Source organism: Sander vitreus, chromosome 18 (assembly GCF_031162955.1).
Source record: "Sander vitreus isolate 19-12246 chromosome 18, sanVit1, whole genome shotgun sequence".
Taxonomy (NCBI): Eukaryota; Metazoa; Chordata; class Actinopteri; order Perciformes; family Percidae; genus Sander; species Sander vitreus.
In genome coordinates, this window is record NC_135872.1 from 24,938,907 (window position 1) to 24,955,179 (window position 16,273).

Genomic DNA, 16,273 nt, shown 5'->3' on the forward strand with positions numbered 1-16,273 from the left:
ACAGATTTGTTGTGTGATGTGTCTGTTGTGCTACTTATGATCATGCATGTTTACAGGAGGGGGACATTTTGCTAATGGCTATGATGTGTTGTGCATTTGGGCGAGCCTTACACTTTCAGACTTTGTAGTAGCATTTGTGTTTCATGCATAACTCTTTAAAAAGATATGTTGCCCATTGTCAACCAGGTTTGTATCATAACAATGTGGGTGGTATGTCTAAATGAACAATGGTTAATCTACCTCCATTTTGCCAGCACCCAAATCTCTGTGCTGATCTCCCTGCTTGGATGGCAAGACATCTGGCGCGAGGGCTTTTGCTCAAACTACGGATTGTACTTCTCCATGAAGACACCAAAAGTATAGAAGCAGCTAAAGAGGGAGAGCTGCTTCATGGTCCCCACCAGCAGGAAAGTTTATTGGTCTGGAGCCGTAAAATTGCATTAGTGTTTTCTACGTTTTGAGCGAAAAAGAAGTCTGTGTTAAGGCGACAGCTTGATTGTGGGATATGTCTGGAGTGCTCACTATTGTCCTCCGTAATGTAGGTTTGCAGGACGTCCACAGTCTGCTTGTGGCCAAGATAAGTTGTGCATTTTTGTTTTTTTTTTTCCCGATTTTGGCCAATTTGGCCGATTTTCAACCAGTTTGTGCCATAACAATGTTCGTTCCCAGGAATTGTGCAAATCAGGGCCTACTCTCCTCCTATCTAGAAGACAGTGATCATGGCAAAAGCTTAATGGTCGTTGTAATTGCAAAAAATTACAGTTAAGCACTGTTCCTTTTAATTCTTATGTTTTTATTAACACATAGCCTTCTCTCAGCACTATTGAAAGAACAGTTTGTCTCCCCTTATCCTGTTGATTAGATCCTGCTTAACTGCTGAGACAGAAAGTCTGGGAGATGAAGCATAGGCCCTTTGTTTAAACTGATAAACTACAAGGACACTGTAAACCATCTTCCTTCCCAGATCCGGGTCCTCTCTCTGCCAGTTACGGAGTACGGGAATGTAACCTCAGAGGTGAATGTGGGGGATAGGGGATTAGGTGAAGTGGGTTTATGACACCTTGGGAGATTTAGAAAGGTATCTGACAAGATCTTTATGTGCATGTTAACCTATAACCTGTTAACCTTATCTGGACACTGTGAGAAAATGTAAACCATTGTTGTAAGTAGATCATGTTTGAAATGTCACTCCCCTTTTCCCAATGTGCATTTAAGCTCAGTGTTTCCTTGACTCATTTGAAGAATCGGTACTCACTGAGCTGTTTGTGCTTTTGTGACTCTGTTATTCTTCCTATATTTGCAAATATATCTTAATAAATACAAAACCCTAACTTGGTTCAGTTCTCCGACTGTCTTATTTGTTACATTCACTAAACTTTGAAACCTCTACCCCTGCTGGACCAGAAACTTCCATTACAACTTGGTGTCAGAAGTGGGATCAGCTGTGGAGAGGCAGACAAGAGCGGCTCCGTAGGTGACTGAGGACCTGCAATCCGGGATCAAACGATTTCCGCCTCTACCTCGCCCAAAAAGGCATTCAGAGAGAGAGGATCAGACACTGCGGAGGGCTCTACTGACTCCACACTGATCTTCAAGAAAAACAGAAGCAATTTCACAGCAGGGTAAGATCAAACTCTGATTTAAATTGAATTAAGAGTAATTTGAATTGGCTGTAGTCGTAAACAAATACTGACTTTGGAAACTAAAGTCAGATAACCAGTGTTAGGTTGTTTTGTATAAATATTGAGTGAGCCTTTAAGGTTGGGCATTTATAATTGTGATCGTTCGAGCAATATTTCTACACCAAAGATTTAATACACATGGGTGTGACTTTCTTTATAGATTTTAGGAACAAATCTAATTAGATTTTGAAGTAAATCTAATAAACAGTTTTTTAGAAACTGTTCGGTTGTTGTGCACGGGTTTTTCCGAAATAAGATAGAAACCTGGCCTTATAGTGACGACTATGAGTAAGTTAAAGAAGTACTTCTTCCCAAATAAGATGGGTAACGGATCAAGCAAATCCGGGTCACACACTCCTACGGGACCCAAGGTGGATGTAATGGTGCGGAAATACGGCTCAAACTGTTTGGATTGTCTGCCATACTGGACAAAAACCTGCGGGTTCCCAGAAAATGGGTCATTCAGTATAAGCAAACACCGAATGTTAAAAGACAGTTTAGAGGAACAAGAGAAAAAACTAAAGAATCAAACCAAAATTAACAATGAAGATTTTAAACAACTAGAGAAAAACAAAGAATGTTTTAACATGTGGATGAAAGAAGCAGATAGTAGGGAAAAGAAACAAGGGCAGAAACAACTGACATTGTTAAAAACCAATGACACTGATAAAAAACAGGCGAGCAAGCCTCTTATTGACTTTTCTTCTCCTCTCTATCCAAGCATAATGGATGTTGATCTTATCCTGGATGTGCTGCCGCCACCCCCGTACCCCCCACCACACCGAGGAGCTGCAGCCCTACCAACCGCCCCACCACCACTACCACCAGCTCCAGCACAAGGGGTGCCCTTCCAGATGCAAACCAGATCCATGCAACAGGCAGGCCACAGCAATGCTGAACAGGCACCTGGTTCAGCCACCCAATCACAAGCCGCAGCCCCTCCAGTACCAGACAAGAAGGAGGAAGAGAGAGCGGATCTCTACCCAATGCTCCAGGTCCCGACAGAGACTGACCTCGGAAATGCTATCAGCCACCTGCCGGCATGCAAAGACTCTGGCAAACGCTTTGGCACATGCCTGCTTAGGTTTGTGGAGACTTTCCTGCCCACTATGAATGAAATACGACGACTCATGCTCCGAAATCTGGGCCCAATGGACTATGCTAAAATCAAACAGTATTTCCCTAATGAACTGGTCACTGATCCAGCTATCACGCACCCTGCCCTTAACGACGATGCAAACCGAGCTTTCAAGAATGCAGTGGTGACGCTAACAATTGGCCTCGAAACCGCTTTCCCAGACCGCACTGACATGGCTCGTATCAACAGCACCCGGCAGCAGATAGGTGAGCCAACAGATGCTTTCTTTTTCAGGCTGAATGAAGTTTTCCAGCAACACAGCGACATCACCATGCCAAACGAAATGGGAGAGGTGATCGGGCTGTGGGAGTCACATTTCAAGAATGCTTTCTTAGGGGGACTTCTGCCAAGCATCCGAGAAGAAGTGATGAAAACGTGTATTGGTGTGGAAGATGCAAGACTGACCGAAATCGTCAGACACGCAAAACATGTTGAGAAAGTCATATCACTCTTAGCGGACAAAGCTGAAGTACAAAGAAAAGCCAAGAAACTTGAGGCCCAGCTGACAAATGAAAACAAAAAGGCCGCGGCAGAGGAAAGGGAAGAGGAAGAGGGCGTGGCAACGTTCCCTCTGGAGATCGAGAGACATGTTTCAACTGTGGGGAGAAGGGACACTGGAGAAAAGACTGTCCTAAACCCAGATGGGATGGCCAGAACAGAGAGCAATGGGACCAGAGCAACAATGCCCAGATCGCAGATTGACGTGATGCGGGGGAAGGGAGTGGTGGAGGTGCAGAAGGGGTGAGATCCGCATCCACAGCGCTCAAGGGAGGTAATGCAGACACACACACACATTAACATGCTCGCAATGAAGAAACGCTTCCTCGCACGCCACACTCACTTTCCCCACACGACAGACAGGTTGTATTAGATACTATACAACATCTTGAACAAAAACAAGTTAAGGAAAACACTGGAAACTCCTCAACTTATTCTATGTATTCATCCGATGCATACAGAAAATTGCCCACTACAGTGTTGAATGTGCAGGGGAAAACGATCGAGTTTCTAGTAGACAGCGGGGCAACTAATTCGGTTTTGAAAAAAACATTGTTCCCAGGTCAAAAACTTTCAGGCAGACAGGTTTTTTCTAAGAGTGCTAGTGGTACAGTGATGTCAGAGAGATTTACCACCCCTATGATGTGTGTGCACACTGAAACTAATGATCCTGAACCAGACAGACAGGCAAAATGCTCATTTCTGCTTTCTCCAGTGTGTCCTGTAAATCTTTTAGGCAGAGACCTCATGTGTGAGTTTGGAATAGGTGTAGTTCCAACCTCAACCGGTCTCAAAGTAATACGTTTTGATAAGAACAACACTTGGTCTGACATTTTCATGTTAGAGCCTACACACACCTCTTTGTACATTTTTCAATGGTGGGTTTCACTCTGTCAGGCTGAAAATCTCTTGACAGAAGCACGAGGCTTCGTGTTCCCCACAGCTGAAGTAATGAATCCACTAGATTTACATTGTACTTCTTTTGTTTCACCAGACTTTGATGAAGAATACAAAGAACAGTTTTTTGAGGAACTAAATGATGAGCTTGAGTGTTCTTTTGTGTACTGGCATGACAGCAAATGTGCAGTATCAGTAACCTTGACGGATAAACAAGAAAAGTTTTTCCGAGTTCCTCACTCACACGCTCATATTTCTTTGTGTAAATCTCCAACAGATCAGTGGAGAGACTTGGGACTTTTTGTACTGGACTGTGACAAACTGACCGACTGGACTGAAACCACAGATGATGAAGTCTCCTTTTCTCCCTCGACAGGGTGTTATAGGAAACTCTTATCATTTCAGGTGTCTTGCACACGCAGCGTTTACCAGTTGAGTAATCCTGTATCTGCAACACACACTTACCTGCAGAGCACAGCAGACATTTTGCCCACTGACATTTCTCCTCTGCTTTCTCAGGTACCAAGTCACCTCTGGGCAGCACACAAGTATGATGTGGGTTTGATAAACAACTGTCAGCCTGTGGTCATCACCCCGCGTTCGGACTACAGGCCCCAAAAACATCAGTACCCACTGAAACAGGAAGCAATCGACGGAATCAGACCTGTTTTTAACTCTTTACTAGCCGCTGGAGTAATTATTCCGTGTCCAGACTCTCCCGTGCGCACGCCCATTTTTCCTGTAAAGAAAATCAGGGACAAAGGTCGACCCGTCGAGTGGCGATTTGTCCAGGACCTCAAGGCAGTAAATGCAGCGGTTCACGCACAGGCACCAAATGTCCCCAACGCGTACATAATTCTACAAGGGATTCCTGGGGATGCTAAGTATTTCTCTGTTGTCGATTTGTCTAATGCTTTTTTCAGTGTTCCAGTGGACAAAGACAGTCAGTTCTGGTTTGCTTTTCTATTCGATGGTAAGCCCTACACCTTCACACGCCTTTGTCAGGGGTACACTGAATCTCCCACAATCTACAATGATGCTTTAAGAGAGAGCCTAGAGAGTTTGACCCTTTCACCAGGATCGGGTCTTCTGCAGTACGTAGATGACTGCCTGGTAGGGAGCCCTACCAAAGAACAGTGCGAACGCGACACTATTGCATTGCTAAAACATCTTGCAGCCGAAGGCCACAAAGCGAGCCTGTCGAAATTACAATTTGTGAAAGAAGATGTTCATTTTTTGGGCCATGACATCTCTGCGTCAGGGAAAACTTTGTCTCCATCTCGCATTGAGGCAATAGTTTCCCTTCCAAAACCTGTAACTAAGAAACAAATGATGTCATTTCTGGGCATGTGTTCTTATTATCGTGGTTTCATCCCAAATTACGCACAGCTTGTACAACCATTAGCGGACATGATCCATTGTAAAAATCTGACTGCACATGACCGTATGACATGGAATGTGGAGGCTGATCAGGCCTTTGTAAACCTTAAAGTGGCTTTTCAGAGTCCTCCCACCTTAGGTTTGCCTAACTCTAACCTTCCTTTCACTCAGACAGTGGATGAGCGTTTAGGTTGCATGACATCTGTCCTCCTGCAGCCGCATGGGGACAGACTCCGACCGGTAGCCTGTTTTTCCGCCAAGTTGGACCCAGTTGCAGCGGGTCTTCCGATTTGTCTCAGAGCTGTAGCAGCTGCTGAACGAGCTCTGGCCGCCGCTAGGGACATTGTGGGCTACGCCCCTCTCACACTGTTAGTACCACATGCTGTCTCTCTGATCCTACTTCAGTAAAAATCTTCCCATTTGTCTGCAGCACGTTATCTGAGATATCACACCTGTCTTCTCGATATGCCAAATGTAACAGTTAAACGTTGTACTACACTTAACCCTGCCTCTCTCATGCCTACACCAGGTGAAGGGGAGCCACATGATTGTTTGGCTGAACTTCAGCACACGTGTACTCCTCGTCCTGACCTTTCTGATATTCCATTACAGAACCCAGATGCGATTCCGTATGTGGACGGGTCAGCCTCTCGCTGCCCGGAAACAGGCCAGGGACAGGTTGGTTTTGCTGTAGTGTCTGATGCAGCCACTCTAATTGCTAAATCTCTCCCAAAACATCTCTCTGCACAGGCTGCTGAGCTCATTGCACTCAGTGAAGCATGTAAGTTGGCTGAAGGATCATCCGTTACCATCTACACGGATTCCAGGTACGCTTTTGGGGTAGTGCACGATTTTGGTGTGCTGTGGAAACTAAAATCTGACGGTAATCCTATTTTGCATCATCACCTGATCAATGACCTTTTGAATGCTATCCTGCTCCCATCACAAGTAGCTATATGCAAGTGTTCTGCACACACTGGGGCAGGATTTGCAGACAAGCAGCTGCTTTACCTGCCCCTATCTCATGTTGACACTTTGGTCTCAGATACACAAGACCTTGAAAATTTTTCACTCCCAGAGTCTGTAGCTGCTATGCAAACAGGCGCTACACCACAGGAAAGACAGCAGTGGAAAGCTGCAGGGGGCACCTTTAACTCTGGCGTCTGGCTAGGCCCAGACTCTAAGCCCTGCCTTCCACAGCACTTCTTCTCCCATTTTGCTAAGTTGACACATGGGTTGGACCATGTATCAAAAGGGAGTATGTTGTCACTGTTAACACAAACATGGTACACAAGAGGTTTCACAACATTTGCAGAAAATTTTTGTAAAGCTTGTATCATATGTGCACAAAACAACATAGGCAGGCCAGTGAAGGTAACACAACAGGTTGGACACAAACCACCAGAGAGAGCATTTGAGCATGTGATGATGGATTTCATAGAGCTCACACCGTCTGAAGGGAAAAGGTATGCATTAACCATGGTGGACATGTTTTCCAAATGGGTTGAAGTGTTTCCTGCCTCAAAACAAACAGCTTCAGTGGTAGCAAAAGCTCTAATGACAGAAATCATTCCCAGATGGGGTTTACCGAACCGCTTGTCAAGCGACAATGGAGCTCATTTTGTAAACTCTGCCATAACACAGATAAGTTTGTACATTGGCATTGACCTCAGACGCCACTGCTCTTACAGACCACAGAGTGGAGGAGCGATCGAGCGGGAGAATAGTACGATAAAAACTAAGCTAGCTAAATGCTGTGCAGAGACAAATCTCCCATGGACAAAAGCACTCCCAATTGTGCTTATGTACATGAGGATGCGAAAAAGGGCTCGTTCAAATCTTAGCCCTTTTGAGATTCTATTTAGCCGCCCACCACAGGTAGGCTCTATGTGAGCACGAAATGTTAAGTTACTGCACGCAACTCTCTTCTGCTCTTTCTGCCATCAGAATCCAGGTTTCTGCAGCTCTGCCTCAACCAGCTGAGGGTCCCCTACACAAGCTCCAGCCCGAAGACTTTGTGGTGGTGAAGGACTTCAGAAGGAAGAACTGGCAGTCAAAACGCTGGCAAGGACCCTATCAGATCCTCTTGGTCACGCACACGGCAGTAAAAGTGTCCGAACGAGCGACGTGGATCCACGCGGCCCATTGCAGGAAGGTTCCAGATCCAGGGGAGAGAACAGGTTTTCCAGAACCTGCAACAAGTGACGAGCAGATCCCTGCTGTGTCACCTACAGGGAAGGAATAGGGCAGGCCTGACAGAACGGCGTTTCTGTGCCAGACCTACATCCGCGGGAAAAAGTTTTCTTCACGGAAAACATCAAAAAGAAAGAAGCCTGATCAACACTACTGGTATCGTACTGTTAACCCATTTTTGCAAAAAACAGCAGTGACGTTACACATCCATTCAGAGATACATCCTTCAGAGCTGACACTCACAACGGGAAGTTTCACTGACATTCCTCTGATGCTCACAACACAGCACATTCCATACATTCCATACAACAGCACTGCAGCTGCTGCTCTGACACACCAATGGAGCAGCCAGACAGGAGAAGACTGAAATGGCACCTACTCCTGACATTTAAGGATGTTATGTTCGCTGCCACTCTGTTTTTCCTTACTGTATGTATGGCTTCGGGATTTGTGTTGTTAGCAATGTATGATGAACCACTGACTGAAGTAACTATTTTTTCCAACACCTCTTTTCCTAATGCCACTGCTACACCCACATACATTGAATACACTCACGTAGCAGAGAAAGGGGGAAAACATCGTGTGGCACACTCACCATATTCTATGTCCAGACGACAATGGCACCCGCGGTACAATAATTACAACAGACCCAACATCACGGTAGTAGCTAACACCACGTCCACCTTCTTGCTCCAACCATGTGACTATTTTATGTGCGTGGGGGGGGAAATCGCAATGGGGTTTGGTAGAAATCTATATATGCTATGTACCCTTAGTGACAGATCCTAGAGTGGGGCCTACATGTTTTTCGTGGGCATATGCTATTTGGCACACAAGTAGACCTGGTTGGGGTCATACGGTTCCTAGAGACCATACAAATTTAACCCAAAGATTATCGATGCAGAGAATTAATTTATCCTCACCGGCAATGTTATTGACACTGAGAAACGCCCAATCTACTGACCAAGGTTATTTTGTTGTGTGTGCGTGGATTAATGGGAAAGACCCCTGCGGTTCTTTCTACCTGGAGGTACTTCCACCTCCCACAACTGACATCGCTTATCACCCACACCTAACGGAAACATTAGACGCAATGTCCAGCAAATGGATTTCATCATCTAATGAGGATGATGGCGCATTCTCCACTAACATTTGGCTGGGCACAATCAGAAAATTGAGATGCGGGTTACAACGAGTCCTGCTATGTTTGTTCACTATTTGCCCTATCCCAGAAACAAGCTACTCCAGTAAAGCCACAACCGCTAAATTTAACCGAAGCTATCTGTGTGCTAGCTGCTCTCAAAGATGTTGAAACAGAGGGAGGTCAGTTCTACTCTGCCTCCTCCCAACCGCCTGCATGCACTGAGTTCGCTAAACGCATGGTGCGCGCTCCAAATGGGACAATGATACAGACTAAGAATGGGATGGTAGCTGATAGCATTGGACAATTTCATCACAGCCTAATGAATAAATTGACACACGCTCTCTGCATTGAACGAGCTCGCCGTCCAGGTTCCCGATATCTAGGTTCAACCACTGGTTGTCAACAGACTGTGAACGGTACGTGCGGGTCAGGTGAATTCAGTGTTAGCGTGTGCTTACACACCAAACCAGGGTATCTTAATGCGTCCCTTCTAGATCCCTCCAAAACTCATTTGATGTGCTGGCCAGATGATTCTGGTGCAGGCTCATTAGTAGACTGTGTTTGGCTCTGCGGCAATTACTGGTATCAAATTCTGCCTCCCCTATGGTCCGGTAGATGTGCTTTAATATACCTGACTCCTTCTATTATGGTTATGTCCTCCCTCGTACACACCACTCACCACTACCCGCAGTACATACCCCCCTCGGGTGGTTTCATTAGAATAAAGCGAGCAATGACGGGGGGCGGGAGTAAATTTGTCTCGGGGCTATTGCCATGGTACGGGGTAGTCGCAAATGCACACAACATCGACACAATACACGAAAGTCTTGAGAATCTAACTGCCATCGTGGTTTCAGGGTTCAGTGATTTTCCTCCAGCTATGAGAGCCATGCGTAACATGCTGTTGCAACATCAGATGGGCCTTGATCTTTTGCTAGCCGCCCAAGGTGGCCTCTGTCACGTGATCAGTGATCATTGTTGTACTTACATTCCAGATATCGAAGGGAATATCACTGACACAATCCAACAACTAAACCTACTCCTAACTGACTTAAAATCACAAGATGTGCCTGATGAGATTACAGGCTGGGACTGGTGGTCATGGTTAGTGGGAGGAGGGTGGAACGCCTGGCTTGCAAGGTTCATTGTACCGATGGGTATTTTCTTTATTGCGTTCTTTGTTTGTGTTTGCTGTGTTATTCCACTAGTCAAGAAAATGTTTTCTTCATTGTTCTTGTCACACATATCAGGTTTTGCAGCACACCGATCCTTCATGTTTTCACATTCCCACATATGGTGTTGACAGTTACGATTTGGACACCATCTCCAATACAATGTGATTCCTTTTATTTGTTTTTTATTGTTTTATTTTTCATAGAAGTGATGCTTGCTTTTGTCCACTCACAAAAACATTTAAGCGCATGTATCCTTATACAATGTAAAGGTAATTTTGTTTTTATGATTAGTTTGTAATCAAAAGAGTGGAGTGTAATGGCAAAAAATTACACGTAAGCACTGTTCCTTTTAATTCTTATGTTTTTATTAACACATAGCCTTCTCTCAGCACTATTGAAAGAACAGTTTGTCTCCCCTTATCCTGTTGATTAGATCCTGCTTAACTGCTGAGACAGAAAGTCTGGGAGACGAAGCATAGGCCCTTTGTTTAAACTGATAAACTACAAGGACACTATAAACCATCTTCCTTCCCAGATCCGGATCCTCCCTCTGCCAGTTACGGAGTACGGGAATGTAATCTCAGAGGTGAACGTGGGGGATAGGGGATTAGGTGAAGTGGGTTTATGACACCTTGGGAGATTTAGAAAGGTATCTGAAAAGATCTTTATCTTTATGTGCATGTTAACCTATAACCTGTTAACCTTATCTGGACACTATCTGTGAGAAAATGTAAACCATTGTTGTAGGTAGATCATGTTTAAATTGTCACTCCCCTTTTCCCAATGTGCATTTAAGCTCAGTGTTTCCTTGACTCATTTGATGAATCGGTACTCACTGAGCTGTTTGTGCTTTTGTGACTCTGTTATTCTTCCTATATTTGCAAATATATCTTAATAAATACGAAACACTAACTTGGTTCAGTTCTCCGACTGTCTTATTTGTTACATTCACTAAACTTTGAAAGTTCTACCCCTGCTGGACCAGAAACTTCCATTACATCGTCACCGACTTACACTTCCATTTTGAGTCCAGGTGATTGTTTCGTCCAGAGCCTCAGCTATTGAAGTCTGGATAGCTCAGTCGGTAGAGCATCAGACTTTTAATCTGAGGGTCCAGGGTTCAAGTCCCTGTTCAGGCAACAGATTTGTTGTGTGATGTGTCTGTTGAGCTACTTATGATCATGCATGTTTACAGGAGGTGCGCATTCTGCTTATAGCTATGGTGAGTTGTGCATTTGGGCAAGATTTACACTTTCAGACTTTGCAGTAGCATTTGTGTTACATGTACAACTCTTTTAAAAAGATATGTTGCCCATTTTCAACCAGGTTTGTATCATAACAATGTGGGTGGTATGTCTAAATGAACAATGGTCAATCTACCTCCACACAGTCTGCTTGTGGCCAAGATGAGTTGTGCATTTTAGTTTTTTTTCGATTTTTGCCAATTTGGCCGATTTTTCAACCAGTTTGTGCCATAACAATGGGCGTTCCCAGGAATTGTAGGAATTGTGCAAATCAGGGTTCTACTCTCCTCCTATCCAGAAGACTGTGATCATGGCAAAAGCTTAATGGTCTTCACCGACTAACACTTCCATTTGGAGTCCAGGCGAGTGTTTCGTCCAGAGCCCTCATCTTGTTGAACCCTGGATATCTCAGTCGGTAGAGCTTCAGACTTTTAATCTGAGGGTCTGAGGGCCCAGTTCAGGCCACAGGTTTATTGCGTGATGTGTCTGTTGTGCTACTTATCATCATGGATATTTACAGGAGGTGCACATTCTGCTTATGGCTATGATGAGTTGTGCATTTGGGCAAGCCTTACACTTTCAGACTTTGCAGTAGCATTTGTGTTACATGTACAACTCTTTTAAAAAGATATGTTGCCCATTTTCAACCAGGTTTGTATCATAACAATGTGGGTGGTATGTCTAAATGAACAATGGTCAATCTACCTCCATCTTGCCAGCACCCAAATCTCTGTGCTGATCTCCCTGCTTGGATGGCAAGTCATCAGGCAGATTTTTGCTGGCGCGAGGGCTTTTGCTCAAACTACGGATTGTACTTCTGCATGAGTACACCAAGAGTATAGAAGCGGATCAAGAGGGAGCGCTGCTTCATGGTCCCCACCAGCAGGAAAGTTTATTGGTCTGGAGCCGTAAAATTGCATTAGTGTTTTCTACGTTTTGGGCGAAAAAGAATACCGCAGCTCAAGTCCCTGTTAAGGCGACAGCTTGATTGTGCTCACTATCATCATCCGTAATGCAGGTTTGCAGGACGTCCACAGTCTGCTTGTGGCCAAGATGAGTTGTGCATTTTTGTTTTTTTTGCCGATTTTGGCCAATTTGGCCGATTTTCAACCAGTTTGTGCCATAACAATCGGCGTTCCCAGGAATTGTAGGAATTGTGCAAATCAGGGTTCTACTCTCCTCCTATCCAGAAGACTGTGATCATGGAAAAAGCTTAATGGTCAAGATGAGTTGTGCATTTTAGGTTTTTTTGCAGATTTTGGCCAATTTGGCCGATTTTCAACCAGTTTGTGCCATAACAATGGGAATTGCACAGGAATTGTGCAAATCAGGGCCTACCCTCCTCCTATCTAGAAGACAGTGATCATGGCAAAAGCTTAATGATCGTCACCGACTTACACTTCCATTTTGAGTCCAGGCAATAGTTTCGTCCAGAGCCTCAGCTGATTGAAGCCTGGATAGCTCAGTCGGTAGAGCATCAGACTTTTAATCTGAGGGTCCAGGTTCAGGCGACAGATTTGTTGTGTGATGTGTCTGTTGAGCTACTTATGATCATGCATGTTTACAGGTTATGCTAATGGCTATGATGAGTTGTGCATTTGAGCAAGCCTTACACTTTCAGGCTTTGTAGTAGCATTTGTGTTACATGCACAACTCTTTAAAAAAGATATGTTGCCCATTTTCAACCAGGTTTGTATCATAACAATGTGGGTGGTATGTCTAAATGAACAATGGTCAATCTACCTCCATTTTGCCAGCACCCAAATCTCTGTGCTGATCTCCCTGCTTGGATGGCAAGACATCTGGCGCGAGGGCTTTTGCTCAAACTACGGATTGTACTTCTGCATGAGGACACCAAAAGTATAGAAGCAGCTCAAGAGGGAGAGCTGCTTTATGGTACCCACCAGCAGGAAAGTTTATTGGTCTGGAGCCGTAAAATTGCATTAGTGTTGTCTACATTTTGAGCGAAAAAGAAGTCCCTGTTAAGGCGACAGCTTGATTGTGCTCACTATCATCATCCGTAATGCATGTTTGCAGGACGTCCACAGTCTGCTTGTGGCCAAGATGAGTTGTGCATTTCTGTTTTTTGTTGCCGATTTTGGCCAATTTGGCCGATTTTCAACCAGTTTGTGCCATAACAATGGGCGTTCCCAGGAATTGTAGGAATTGTGCAAATCAGGGTTCTACTCTCCTCCTATCCAGAAGACTGTGATCATGGCAAAAGCTTAATGGTCTTCACCGACTAACACTTCCATTTGGAGTCCAGGCGAGTGTTTCGTCCAGAGCCCCATCTTGTTGAACCCTGGATATCTCAGTCGGTAGAGCTTCAGACTTTTAATCTGAGGGTCTGAGGGCACAGTTCAGGCCACAGGTTTGTTGTGTGATGTGTCTGTTGTGCTACTTATCATCATGGATATTTACAGGAGGTGCACATTCTGCTTATGGCTATGATGAGTTGTGCATTTGGGCAAGCCTTACACTTTCAGGCTTTGTAGTAGCATTTGTGTTACATGCACAACTCTTTAAAAAAGATATGTTGCCCATTTTCAACCAGGTTTGTATCATAACAATGTGGGTGGTATGTCTAAATGAACAATGGTCAATCTACCTCCATCTTGCCAGCACCCAAATCTCTGTGCTGATCTCCCTGCTTGGATGGCAAGACATCTGGCGCGAGGGCTTTTGCTCAAACTACGGATTGTACTTCTGCATGAGGACACCAAAAGTATAGAAGCAGCTCAAGAGGGAGAGCTGCTTTATGGTACCCACCAGCAAGAAAGTTTATTGGTCTGGAGCCGTAAAATTGCATTAGTGTTTTCTACATTTTGAGCGAAAAAGAAGTCCCTGTTAAGGCGACAGCTTGATTGTGCGATATGTCTGGAGTGCTCACTATTGTCATCTGTAATGTAGGCTTGCAGGACGTCCACAGTCTGCTTGTGGCCAAGATGAGTTGTGCATTTTTGTTTTTTTTGCCGATTTTGGCCAATTTGGCCGATTTTCAACCAGTTTGTGCCATAACAATCGGCGTTCCCAGGAATTGTAGGAATTGTGCAAATCAGGGTTCTACTCTCCTCCTATCCAGAAGACTGTGATCATGGCAAAAGCTTAATGGTCTTCACCGACTAACACTTCCATTTTGAGTCCAGGCAATTGTTTCGTCCAGAGCCTCAGCTGATTGAAGCCTGGATATCTCAGTCGGTAGAGCTTCAGACTTTTAATCTGAGGGTCTGAGGGCCCAGTTCAGGCCACAGGTTTATTGCGTGATGTGTCTGTTGTGCTACTTATCATCATGGATATTTACAGGAGGTGCACATTCTGCTTATGGCTATGATGAGTTGTGCATTTGGGCAAGCCTTACACTTTCAGACTTTGCAGTAGCATTTGTGTTACATGTACAACTCTTTTAAAAAGATATGTTGCCCATTTTCAACCAGGTTTGTATCATAACAATGTGGGTGGTATGTCTAAATGAACAATGGTCAATCTACCTCCATCTTGCCAGCACCCAAATCTCTGTGCTGATCTCCCTGCTTGGAAGGCAAGACATCAGGCATATTTTGCCTGGCGCGAGGGCTTTTGCTCAAACTACGGATTGTACTTCTGCATGAGTACACCAAGAGTATAGAAGCGGATCAAGAGGGAGCGCTGCTTCATGGTCCCCACCAGCAGGAAAGTTTATTGGTCTGGAGCCGTAAAATTGCATTAGTGTTTTCTACGTTTTGGGCGAAAAAGAATACCGCAGCTCAAGTCCCTGTTAAGGCGACAGCTTGATTGTGCTCACTATCATCATCCGTAATGCATGTTTGCAGGACGTCCACAGTCTGCTTGTGGCCAAGATGAGTTGTGCATTTTAGTTTTTTTTGCAGATTTTGGCCAATTTGGCCGATTTTCAACCAGTTTGTGCCATAACAATGGGAATTGCACAGGAATTGTGCAAATCAGGGCCTACCCTCCTCCTATCTAGAAGACAGTGATCATGGCAAAAGCTTAATGATCGTCACCGACTTACGCTTCCATTTTGAGTCCAGGCAATAGTTTCGTCCAGAGCCTCAGCTGATTGAAGCCTGGATAGCTCAGTCGGTAGAGCATCAGACTTTTAATCTGAGGGTCAGGTTCAGGCGACAGATTTGTTGTGTGATGTGTCTGTTGAGCTACTTATGATCATGCATGTTTACAGGAGGGGTATGTTATGCTAATGGCTATGATGAGTTGTGCATTTGGGCAAGATTTACACTTTCAGACTTTGCAGTAGCATTTGTGTTACATGTACAACTCTTTTAAAAAGATATGTTGCCCATTTTCAACCAGGTTTGTATCATAACAATGTGGGTGGTATGTCTAAATGAACAATGGTCAATCTACCTCCATCTTGCCAGCACCCAAATCTCTGTGCTGATGTCCCTGCTTGGATGGCAAGACATCTGGCGCGAGGGCTTTTGCTCAAACTACGGATTGTACTTCTGCATGAGTACACCAAGAGTATAGAAGCGGATCAAGAGGGAGCGCTGCTTCATGGTCCCCACCAGCAGGAAAGTTTATTGGTCTGGAGCCGTAAAATTGCATTAGTGTTTTCTACGTTTTGGGCGAAAAAGAATACCGCAGCTCAAGTCCCTGTTAAGGCGACAGCTTGATTGTGCTCACTATCATCATCCGTAATGCAGGTTTGCATGACGTCCACAGTCTGCTTGTGGCCAAGATGAGTTGTGCATTTTAGGTTTTTTTGCAGATTTTGGCCAATTTGGCCGATTTTCAACCAGTTTGTGCCATAACAATGGGAATTGCACAGGAATTGTGCAAATCAGGGCCTACCCTCCTCCTATCTAGAAGACAGTGATCATGGCAAAAGCTTAATGATCGTCACCGACTTACACTTCCATTTTGAGTCCAGGCAATTGTTTCGTCCAGAGCCTCAGCTGATTGAA

General features: G+C 44.7%; 1 non-coding gene across 1 annotated transcript; it reads left to right on the forward strand.

Annotated features, from left to right (window-relative positions):
- The first annotated feature begins 11,173 nt into the window (after positions 1-11,173).
- trnak-uuu (transfer RNA lysine (anticodon UUU)) lies at positions 11,174-11,246 on the forward strand. Its single transcript has one exon. It is a non-coding gene; the product is annotated as a tRNA-Lys (tRNA).
- The last annotated feature ends 5,027 nt before the right edge of the window (positions 11,247-16,273 follow it).